Below are 12,563 nucleotides of genomic sequence, written 5' to 3' on the forward strand. Positions count from 1 at the left end.
CTTGAAATATTCATGAGCACAGAGGAAAGAAAGGAAGATTCAGGGCAAAGGAGACGATTGTCAGTTCACAGTTGGACCATAGTCACCAGAGGGGACAAAACACATCCACTGTGTCTAGGTCACTGGAAAGATGAGGTTAAACCAAGGGGCGGCCAGGTAGCACAGCGAGTAAGAGCACCGGCTCCAGTGTTGAGAAGACCTGGAGATCGAATCCCGGGCTCAGACACTTAGCACCCACCCAGAAACACCTCGCCATGTAACCTTGAGCAAGTTACTTAACCCCAATTGCTTACGGGCGGCCAGGTGGCTCAGGGAGTAAGAGCACTGGTTCCAGTGTTGGGATGACCTGGATCAAATCCGGGCTCAGATACTAAGCACCACACCCAGAAATAACTGGCTGTATAACCTTGAACAAATTACTTAACCCTGATTGCTTTAAAAAAAAAAAAGATGAGGTTAAATCACACCAATCCATGGAAGTACCTCGCCATACCTCTGGCACAATGCTTTTAGGGCCACAACAAGAGTACAAGGAGGGTCCACCTGCCTGAGAGAGGCCAGCCTCACACGTGGCACACTCAGGATGCAGGGGTAGGGAACCTACGACCTCAAAGCCACATGTGGCCTCGAGGCCACAGGTTCCTCACCCCTGCGTCTAGGTTCTTATCATTACTCCCAGTCATCGTAGGAATACTTGGGCTCCATTACTCCTCAAACAAGGCCGCTTACCTGATGTCAATGTTTCCTACCTCAGTGATGGGGCAACCGGATCATGAAGTAGATTGTGCGCCTGGCCTGGAGTCAGGAAAACCTGAGTTCAAATCCGCCCTCAGACTTACTACCTATGGGACCCCAGGCAAATCAGTCTGTTTGGCTCAGTTTCTTCATCTGTAAAATGGGGGTAAAATGGACCTATGAGGATCAAATGAGATAGCATATGTAAAGAGCTTTGCTATGTAAGTACAAATTATCATTACTTAATATGCAATAACTTAGGGGTTCTTAATCAGGGTCCATGAGCTAGTTTTCAAAATGATGTTCATATTTCAATGTTCATATTCAACACGTTCATTAAAAAGCACGTGGAATATCAGAGATAAAAGGGACCTTGGAGATCATTAGTCCAAGCCTCTCATTTTACAGATGAGGAAACTGAGGATCAGAGGAAGGGAAGTGACTGTACCAAGGTCACACAGGTAATTGAACTTGCATCTCCTGACTTCTAAAGCAAGCCTATTTCCGCTTCCCTCGATCATGGCTCAGGGGAAACAGTGTTCTGAGAAAATTCTTCATGCTGAAACTTTATTAACATTGGGAAATCCTTTTGGACTTCATGGGTCACTTGGTTACAATCATTGTAAGACTGCTGAATATATAATATTTGCCAATTTCCTTTTCCTTTAATAAAACCTTTCTGTGATTCATTGTCAGGCTAGTCTGACAAGTAATCTTCCCGTACAGCTGCATGTCTGATCAGGGCAATGTGTTTAAAAAAAAATGATTTACTATAAACACTGTTGAACATCCATTCAATGATTTAAACTTGCTTTGCAACTATTTACATTTAAATAAATGAAATTAACCTTTAAAATGTCATAACAACTCTTCAGTCACCCTTTTTTCCATCAGGATTTTATTCATTATGTATTCTTATTCACTTTTTCTCTTATATGGTTGTGATTAGTGTCCACTCTCTTCATCGTTGTTTTTTTTTTCACTCTTCATTATTTCATAAGGGTCTTTCCATATTTCCTCATATTCCTCAAATTTGTCAATCTTAATGGCACTATAGGATTCTATTACATTAATGCATTACAATTTAGTCAATCATTTCTCCATTCCCAGACATTTGGATTTCTTCCAGTTTTTCAGTGATTACATATCATTCTTCTATGAAACTTTTAGAAGAGCTATAGTTCTTTTAAAAAGTAAAAAACCCATTCAGGGTAAATTTCCCAAAATGGAATAACTGGGACAAAGGACATGATTAATTTTGTCACTTTTACTTTATCTTGCCAAATTGCTCTCCAGAAAGACTCCAGTCAACAATCACACTAACAATTAGTGATCCTGGGGGTCATAGACTTAGAAAGGGGCAACTAATTCAACTTCCTCCTTTTACAGGTGAGGAAGCTATGGCCTAGGGAGGTTAAATAATTTTTCTAAGGTCATACAGGTAGTTAGTGGCAGAGACAGGATCTGAATGTTCTTTCTGCATTGATTTTCATTACTTTTAATAATTTTTTTCCATTTTGGTGAGTGTGAGTTGGTACTTTGAAGTTATTTTAAATTATGTCTCTAATTATTAGTGAATTTAAATGCATTTTCAAGTAATTATTATTACTTTTTCATCCATTAGCACAAGTTCAAAGCACATATGAGATCCTTAATAAATGTTTACAAGTTAGATTGTTGAACTGAGTTATGACTAGTAAATTTCTAAGTGTGGATTTGGTTCAGCCTTGTGGGCTGTCCACTAAAAGTTTTTTTGGGTTTCTAGTTGAGGGGTAAAAGCATGACAAACATGATACCTTTAACCATAAACTAGGCAACTTCAATTTACATCTCTAAAACAGATTTGACATTTTTTATTATTGTCTAGCTTCTATAAAATACTTGCCATGACAGGAAACTCAACACTTCAGAATGCAGACCATTCCATTACTGGGCAATGTGGATTGTTAGGAAGTTTTTCTTTATACTAAATTGAAATCTGGCTTCTTGTAAATTTTTTTGGCTGTTGTTTAGTCATGTTGTTTTTTCAATCATGTCTGATTGTTCAGGATCCCATTTGGAGTTTTCTTGGCAAAAATGCTAGAGTGGTTTGCCATTTCCTTCTCTGTTTCATTTTACAGAAGAGGAAACTGAGGCAAACAGGGCTTGGTGATTTGTCCAGGGTCACATGGATAGTAAGTATTTGAGGCCAAATTTGAACTTGGATCTTCCTGACTCCAGGCCCAACACTTTACCTGCTACATCCTGTTGCCTCTACAAAATGTAGCAACTGTACTAAGTGCTAGGTAGGTTATGCTACAGGATTCCTAATCATGTCAAACTTGGAAGTCACTACAGTGCAGCAGAAAGAACCCAGAGTTTGGAGTTAGGAGGCCTGGATTCTAGTCCAGACTTCTGAGTTTGGAAGAGTTGCCTACTTTTTTCTGGTTAGGGAGCGATATTTTTAGAGACAGTGATGGCACATGAGGGTAGTCATCCCCACCTCCTTTCCTGTTAGGCAGAAACTCCTCTGTGAAGGAAGTAGGTTTTTAGGGGATTTTAATCCATGATTTCCTTACTCTTTCTCTTACTCCAAACACTCTTTCTCTTCCTTGGCTGATAATACACAGTGTTAGAAAGGCAAACATCATTGATACCAAAGTCTGGGTAACAAAAGAAGTTTATAGAGGAGAAATTTAGAGGAATTGAACACCTCTGGCCAGAAGTGGCCAGAAGACAAAAATGAGAAGAGCTTTATACTGTTAGCACAGAAACTTCCCTTCATCATAGTCCTTTATTCTGGTCTGAAGGTCTTTCAAGGCCTTTGTCTTCTCATTGGTTAGGTCCACCTGCTGCTTGCTAACTTCCTTTATCTTACTTTAGTAATATCTAGCAATTCCATGGAAGCTTAACTCCCTATTGTTTCTCACAATTTATTATCAGTAGTTATTACTTCAGTAATTTTTAGCAGTTCTGTGGAAACTTAACTTTTTGTTGTCTCTCACAACACTCAACTCGTGGCTGGCTAGTGCCATGACCCATCATGGGCAGGCAGCCTTCAGTACAGTGCTTGTCCAAACATGTCAACAGATGTCTTGGAGTTGTCGTCCATATGGTCCATCCAAATGTGAAAGTGAATTCCATATGTGGAGGCTCAAAACTTAGCAATAATGGCCCACTTGAAAGCCACAAACTCCAATCTGTGGATGACATAATCACACTATCAGTCAATCTTCTACTGCCATATGAGATAGACTTCTCCACTTCTAATTTCTTAGCTATGTCAGTTCTAAGTAACTGAATGACTGTTGCTGTTCAGTCAATAATAGAACTCATAAGTTTTCATTATATATATATCAACCTCCTGCTCCTCCCTTGGTTTTTTTGTCTGACAGTTTTGAGGAACTTGATCTAGATTCCCAGTATAATTTCCACACCACCAGATTGTCTATCTGACCTCCAGAAGCTCTCATTCATCATCATCTTAAGATGCTGTGTTTTCAGGGACTATATGACATCAAACATTTGAGGCTTCCTGGTAGCCTCCTTTGCTTCTCTTTATCAGTACATCTCTGCATTACTGTGCTGTGTGGTACAGTAGATAGGGTGCTGGGTCTGGAGTAGCACTCATCTTCTTAAGTTCACATCCAGCTTCAGACATTTACTAGCTGTGTGACTCTGGGCAAGTCACTTAACCCTATTTGCTTCAGTTTCCTCATCTATAAAATGAGCTGGAGAAGGAAATGGCAAATCACTCCAGTATCTTTGCCAAGAAAACCCCAAATGGGGTGTGAGTCTGGCATGACCGAAATGACTGAACAATAAAAAATTACTTCTATGATATATTTCAGAGATGTTCCCTGGAAAATGACTAGAGCATTTCATATGGGATCCATTGTGATTGTACTAGTAGGCTGATGGTGCCTTAATGATTGACCCAATCACTGGCTGATAAAGATGGCTTGGATACCAGCTCCCTGGCTATGGAGAATAGTCCTGTTACTGATTCATAAGGTGCTGAAATGATAGCCTTAACTAAGTATCTCTTCTCCTGTTCCCTAGCAGGTCTTTCACTTCTTCACCATATCCTTGTTGCCCCAGGAGGATTTAAAAATTTTTTTTTTTTTAATTTCTTCCTATTTCCTCATTAACAGCGAAATAATTAATTCTTAAATGGTACCATTAGCAGTTATTTCTTTGGGGATACTGGAATCCCACACAGCTTCAGGCAGTTCATATGATACCCATGTCTCTTATTGATTCCTATGTACCTTGTAGGTATATTTTACATTCTCCTAAAGCAGAAGTTTTAACCTTTTTTGTGTGTGTCACAGACCCCTTTAACAGTCAGCCTGGTGAAGCCAAGTGACCCCTTCTCAGAATCATGGTTTTAAATGCATAGAGTAACCAATTATGTTAAAATACAGCTATCCAAATATTTTTTTAAATGTTCACAATCCCAGGATTAAGAACTCCTGCCACAAGGCATCCATAACATAGTAAAACAAAGCCTTTCCTATATCCTCAGTGTTCTTACAGCTAATCCTCTAAATCAGTAGGTTTTGATGAGAAGGCATTCTTGTTTTGGGGCACTTACTTTTCAAAAATTGTAAAGCTATGGTGAATACTTAGCTCTGTACTCACCAGTGTGATGTATGAGACGTCCTAAAAGTCTTTAACTTTTAAATTAAAAAGCTTAAAACAGCTGTAAGACCTTTTGGAACACTCTGTATAGTTACAATTCAATAATGTCTCTTTAGCAGTAATATCTGTTATCTATTATTTGTTATCTGTTATATAATAATCATATAATTATAATCATATTAATATTAATTTATTTTAGCATTAATTATATTATATAATATGTTATATAGAATATATATACTATATATAGATAACTATCTGTTATATGTATTTATATAGTGTTTTAAGGTTTGCATACATCATCTATTTGAGTCCCACAAAATCCCATGAAGCAAGTGCAATAGGCATTATTATTCTCATTTTATAGATTTGGAAATTGAGGCTCAGAGAGCTTAAAGGGACTTGCTCATGGTCCCAGGGAGGGGGACCCTGTTTTGGCATAGAGAACTCCCCGGGGAGGAAATTCCTTCTAACAATATAGGCTAACACCTCATCTGTAGCTTCAAGTTTAGAAACTTGCTTAGAGCATTCAGAGGCTTGACCAGAGTCACAAAGGTAGTTACTGTCAGAAGTAAGCCTTGAAAGCAGGTCTTTCTGGCTCCAAGGCTGACCTTCTATTCACTAGGTCTCTGGCAGTGGCCATGGTCACATACAAACGTAGGTCTTTGGATAAGAAGTCTAAAAGCAACCGTCTTCTCTGTAAAAGTTACACTAGAAAACTTACTGTCAGCTTACAGCCAAGAAAGAAAAAAACAAACCAACCAGAAATGGCAGTATTTTCAATGGGTTCCTGCTCATATGTAGGTAATGTTACCTTGACTCAATACTCAAACAGCTTTATCCATACAAGGAATACAATCCTAGATGGGCCTCTCACAAATGTAAGCTCTAAGACTCACAATTTGTCATTCCTTTGAGATTTTCATCTTCTTTTTAAACTGCTAATCAGGAAGCTTGCCTATTCACCCACAGTCTATTCTGGGTGATATTGCCATGCTGTAGGACCCACTCACATGCTTCTGGGAGGCATACTCCAAAGACAACATGGGTCTGGATATACTTGTAGCTCCCTGCCCCCAAAGTTTTGAGAACCTACTATGTGCTCTACACTCTCACCGTATACTAGGACCTTTGGGAAATACAAAGAGAGTACAAACCATAGACTTTGTTCTTATTTCCTGGCCATCCACTCCAAACCATATTGAATCACTTCCTCCCTATAGCTCTTTTAGATAGGACAGATATTGGACTTTCAGCTCATTCTACCTTCTATCTACAACTTTGCCTGGTTCCTTTTGTCTTTTTCTGTGCCCATTAGATTGTAAGATCCCTGAGGGCAGCGAATGTCTTTCTTTTATTTTCTTTGCAATAAATTCTAAGCATAGCTACTCACACATAGTAGATGCTTAATAAATGTTTACTGAATTGAACTGAATTGAATTGCAACTATTCTGAGCTCTGCTAGATGAACTTTTATCTTATCTTGCCCAGAACAAGCCACCATTTTTTTCTGGCACTTATCTATAAATCACTCCAGCTTCCCTTTATGTGTTTTCTTTTACTAGAATGTAAGTTTCTTGGGGGCAGGGGTTATCTTGCTTGCTTTAATTTATATCTGTAGTGCTTGATGAATGCTCTATCTACCCATCCATCCATCTACCCACCTATCCATCCATCTATGTATCTATCTATCTATTCATCCATCCATCCATCCATCCATCCATCCATCTATCCATCTATCCATCTATCCGTCCATCTATTATCTATCCATCTATCTATCTACCTACCTACATACCTATCACTTCTTCCTCTACTGCTACTAGTACTACTACATCACCATCATAGTTTTCATTCATAAAATGCTTTTAAGGTTTGCAAAACACTTTACAAATATCATCTCCTTTGATCCTCACAAGAATTTTGGGAGGTAGGTGCTATTATTATTCCCACTTTACAGATAAGGAAACTGAGGCAAAGAAAGGTTAAGTGATTAGCCCAGCATCTCACAGCTAGTAAAGGCATGCCTCAGATTATATCTGAACTCAGATCTTCCTGACTCCTCTTATGGCACTCTGTCCACTGTGACACCTAGTTTCCTCAGAGGCTTTCTTTATTTTTGTTTTAAGAATGGGGTGACAAAGAGGCCAGAGGTGTCAAGTCAAGTAATTTCACAGAGTGTGGCAGGAATAGGACTCAGCCTCCCCAAGAAACTCCAAATCTCCTCCCCAGTAGAGTCCAGTGGCAATCATGCTTTTGACCCTATGATTCTATTCTCATAGAATCCGAGGGGTTTTTAGCAGGAAGGGGTCATCCCCGGAGGCCATCCCAGAAGGTGAGTTCCAGCCTTTGACATAAGCCAGGCCTGAGTGAGGTTGTGCAATAATAGGAAATATCATTGAGCTGCTGAACAGTCCATCCTTCACTGCCACAGGCACCATTTCTTCCTCCCACATGCCAAAAGGAATGGAAAACAAAGAGAGTGGAGGAAAGAAGCAAGTGTATCTCTTGCTCTGATTAACAAGACTCAGGAGACTATGGTCAGGCCTATTGGGTGTGTCTGGGCAAGGAAAGGATGAACTGAGAGCAGAGGAATTACCAATGGGCCAAACTTGGCAATCAGGAGCATGTGTCAGGAAGTAAATGAACTCAGGATTTGCCTCAAGTGACATTCTTCTCTTAAGTCTAGGACTCTCCATTGGACCTCAATCAGGAGGGATATGGTTATATACTTAGACTGATTTTATGAAAACCATACCTCTCCCCCCACCCCACTCCCAACTTATAGAATAAATAAGACATTTTTGAAAAGTTAATTCTATTCTCTTGCATCTTCTACCATGACATAGCTAAAAAAATTTACCTTTATATAAATTTAGCCTTTTTACAATTCATAGAAAATTTCCCTCACAGTAAACCTGGTAGGGAGATAGTGTAGGTCTATGAACTCTAGGCCTAGAACTCTTTCCATACCATCCAGTTAAAAGCAGGGTACCAGTACTCCCACCATTCAACCCTGCATACCCCTCATGGCCTAGATCTAAGGGAGCGCCATTGGACTTAGCAGTCCCTTGGGAGTGGAGGTAGATAGTATGAATGGTATATGAGAGGCTCCAGAATAACTGTGCAACTGGGATTTGGAAATCAGTGAGAAAGAACATGCTGACTTAATGTCTTTTGTTCAGGCGAACCCCTTCATTTCTGGCCTTTAAAATTATCTACAAGTTCATTCCCTGGATCAGTGGGAAGTTTTCCATTGCTCTTCTGTCTCCCCTAATGAAGAGAGACACCTTGCTTCCCTACTAATGCCCAAGCTGCAGGGCATGGCAGGCAGTCTGGAGACTCCTGGAGTCAGGAGATTTAGGTGAGCATTATGTTCCACTGGGCCCCGTTTGATCTTTATACCATCAACACAGGGCCCAACAACTTCTCTGTTTCCCCCTTGCTTGCTGTCAAGTCACCCCTGGACTCTTTGATGTTCAAAGAAATTCTGATCTATTTGCCATGTCCTTTGTACCTAAGTGTGCAGTTGGCAGAATTTTCCCCAAATCAAGTCAGGACAGATTGGGATTCAGAGCCCCCATTTGAGGCACATCCTTAAACAGTTAGAAGCAGAAGGAGGAAATTCTCAAAAAATTCCTAACTCCACTGGGTCAGAACTGAAGCTTTAACCCTTTCTCTACCATTTGTGGAAGAGAAAACGGGAGAAAATGGGTGTGAATTCCATAGTCACTCACTTCTGCTTAGTCCTACACACTATTCCTTTCTCCATTCTGGTCACGGTTCTGCCCTCCCACCCCTACCACCACCCCTCACTCCCCAACACATGAGGGAGGGAAACAGAAAAAGAATCACAGAGTGTCAGAGATAGATGGAAATTCTAGTACAGCTTATTTCTGAACACATCCTGCTACAACATCTCCAAGTAATCATCCAGAGACAAAAATCTCCAGAGATGTGAAACTCACTGCATTCTGAGGCAGCCCACCCCACTTTGTAGACACTTATTAGAACATTTCCCCTCAAATTCAGACTCACTCTACCTTTTTGTGACTCTTACTGACAGTTCCCAGCTCTTCCAGAGTAGAATAAATTCAATCCTTCTTCCCTAGGACATCTCTTCAAATACTTGAAATTAGCCATTGTATCTCCCCTAGGTTTTCTTTTTTTCATGTTAATGCTCTCCAGTTCCTTTAGCTGAGTGCCACAAGGCAAGCTATCCATCAAATTAACAAAGTATTTATTAAGGGTTATGTGTAACACAGAAAAATATGTTGATGACTCTTCTCTTGTTAATGCCCTACCAAAATATGGTGCTCAGAGCAGGACACATGGACACAGTATTCCAATATGGGCTCCTCAGCCTCTGCACTCTGCCTCCAGAGTGTGGTGGAATTAGCACCACCTGTCCTATTTGCCTATTAATGAAACTCAAGCCTATTTTTAATGAAACTGCCTATTAATAAAACTCAAGATGGCATTTGCTTTTTTTGGCTTTCATGTCCTGACTGTTGAGTCACATTGAGTTTATTAATCTTCTAGTGTTGTTGTTTTATAACATGAGTTGCTGTCTAGCCATGTCTTCCCAATTCTGTTATTGTGTGGTTCGTTGTTTTATGCCCTAGTGTATATTTATTCCTATTTATTTTTTAAATTGTTATCATTTTAAGATTGGGCTTCCCTATCTCACCCAGGCAAGAATTGCAAGGGCTACCCAGGGCCTGATCACACTACTGATTGGCATGGAAGCTTTGACCTGCTTTATTTCTGACCTGGGCTACTTTGGCCCTCCTTAGGCCTATACATTTTTTGTTTCTGTGTATTGAATATAATCTTTGTTTGATTTCTGGTAGGCTCATTTTTTTAGACTTTTGGGCAACTACTTTCTGGGATGAAGCCTTTTGAGATTCTATTTGGTGCTTTCTGATCTTTCCAGGCTGGGACATCCCCTCTAGCTATTGTCCCATCTTCCTCCTTTCTTTAAACTCCTTGAGAAGGCTGTTTACAATTCATTCCCCTCCTTCCATTCCTCTCTGTCTCTCTCTCCCTCCCTTTGTCTGTCTCTCTCCCTCCCTCTCTCTGTCTCTGTCTCTGTCTCTGTCTGTCTCTCTCTCTGTCTTTCTCTCTCTCTTCTTAACTCTGTAATTTGGCTTCTGACCTCATTATTTAACTGAAAGTCTTCTTTCCAAAGTTACCAATCATCTCTCAGTTGTCAAATTCAATGGCTTTTCCCTAACCTTTATCTCTGCAGCCTTTGACACTGCTGATAATCCTCCTTTATACTTTCTACTCTTTAGGTTTTTGAGACCCAAATCTGTCCTGGTTCTTCTCCTACCTATCAGATTGCTTCTTTTTCTGTGTCTTCATCCAGTTCACATCCAGTAGTGGTGGATACCCCCAAGGCACTGTCCTGGGCTCTTTTCTCTTCTCCTTCTATACAATTACTTTTGGTGTCTCATCAGCTCTCATAGATTCAATTGTAACTCTATGCTAAGGATTCTCAGATTTACTTATCTAACCCTAAACTTTCTCCTAATCTCTAGACTTGCATCTCCAAACATCTATTGAATATATTAAAAAGACAATCAAATTGGATGTCAGTAGACATTTCAAACTTAATATATCTAAAACTAAACTTATAATCTTTCTCCCTTATGCCTGGAATTCTCTCCCTCCTCATCCTGCCTCCTGACTTCTCTCAATTCCCATCTTCTACAAGAAGCCTTTCCCAATCCCCCTTAATTCCAGTGCCTTGCCTTAACTGATTATCTCCAACTTAACTTGTATATATCTTACTTGTACATAGCTGTTTACATGATACCTTCTCAATTCAATTGTGAGTTCCTTGAGAACCAGAGATTTTTTTTCTCCTGTCTTTCTTTGCAATCCCTCACACTTAGTTCAGTGACTGGCACACAGAAGGTACATTCATAGCAATAAATTCTTGTTGACTTAACTGGGGCTGTCTTTTGAGCCTGAGTCTCTGCCTTCTTAGTGGGGATCGTGGCAGAAACCTTTGTGGCAGGTGCTGTTTTCTGGGCAGCTCTTTTCTTAAGAGATGTCTTCAGATCAGATTCCTTTTAGAGTTCTTTCACTTCATATTTAATAATTCTGCTTTTTATATTTTTTTGGTCTTCATGACTTCGTAATGGTTAAAATCTGTCACCTTGGCTTTCCTTTCCCTAGCTTCATTCTTCTTAGATCATCTTGTAGCTTTTCATTTTGAGTTGATAATCTCTTTCTCCCAAACAGCCCGGGCATATTACTGACAAACACTGAGTGGGAACTTCAGAATGAAGTCTGTGAGTTATGTCTGTAAATGGTGACTAGAAAATGAGCCCGGCCCTGATGGGCATGTGTAGAGTGCTCAGCTGATGCAATCCCCATATGGACTTTGGAGCATGTTTGGACATTCTGTATCTGGTTCTAGTGTGCTAGCCATGTGCAAATGGATTGGCTATGGAGCTACAACTGAGGTAGACACCAATCAAAATACACTGGTCAGCTGAGGTGGGGGTGGCGAGTCTGGCACTGGTTGGTCTTTCATGCCCAGCTACTCTCTGGGTGAGAGATGATGATGTAAGTGGATAGGCCTTGTACCCTCCACAACTGAAGCTAACATGTAGCCTTATTCTTTGCCTCTTTGTATTTGTTCTTTCCTGCTTTAGATGAAGGGGACTGGAGATGCCTATGTTCTTGTGAGCTTTGAGAAATCAGGAAAGAGAGCCATTAGTGTCTAGGAGCTGGCGTCTATGCCAGACTGTAAGGAGTAAGGTCTGAATGACTTTCATCAATAGCAGAGAGGTGGATTCATCCATACATCAACACCACTGAATCTGAAATAAACCTGATGGAATGAATGCTATACAGAAAGTACTTTTAAGTCTAAGTTTACTTTCTTCAGAACCAACAAGGTATGGAGGACAGTGTGCCACTGGCTATAGCCTTTTAAATTCCCCTTACAGACTGGCCCCAGTTGATCTTTCCCACCTCATTGGACAAGTGCTTCCTTTCCTCAATTTAGAGATCGAGTCAAACTGGCTTCTGCTCTGCTCCTCACTGATGACATGCCATTTTGTCTCTCCACGTTTTGTCCTGGTGCTGTCCCATGTACCTCTGACTCTCTTTCTTACTTCAAGATGCACCACCTTCTTCATGCAGCCTTTCCTGATCCCTCAAACTCCTGGTGCCCTCCTCTCCCAAACCAG

The 12,563-nt window shown here is 40.3% G+C and overlaps 1 long non-coding RNA gene across 1 annotated transcript; it reads right to left on the reverse strand.

Moving 5' to 3' along the window:
- Positions 1 to 3,378: 3,378 nt before the first annotated feature.
- On the reverse strand, positions 3,379 to 9,701 carry LOC138151826 (uncharacterized). The gene is made up of 2 exons (XR_011165930.1): positions 9,399 to 9,701; positions 3,379 to 3,914 (listed from the first exon to the last, which is right to left on the reverse strand). It is a non-coding gene; the product is annotated as an uncharacterized lncRNA (long non-coding RNA).
- Positions 9,702 to 12,563: the final 2,862 nt, after the last annotated feature.

The sequence above is a fragment of the Petaurus breviceps genome, unplaced genomic scaffold (assembly GCF_028583685.1).
Source record: "Petaurus breviceps papuanus isolate PSGF00001 unplaced genomic scaffold, PetGlider_PUasm1.0 90919, whole genome shotgun sequence".
NCBI lineage: Eukaryota > Metazoa > Chordata > Mammalia > Diprotodontia > Petauridae > Petaurus > Petaurus breviceps.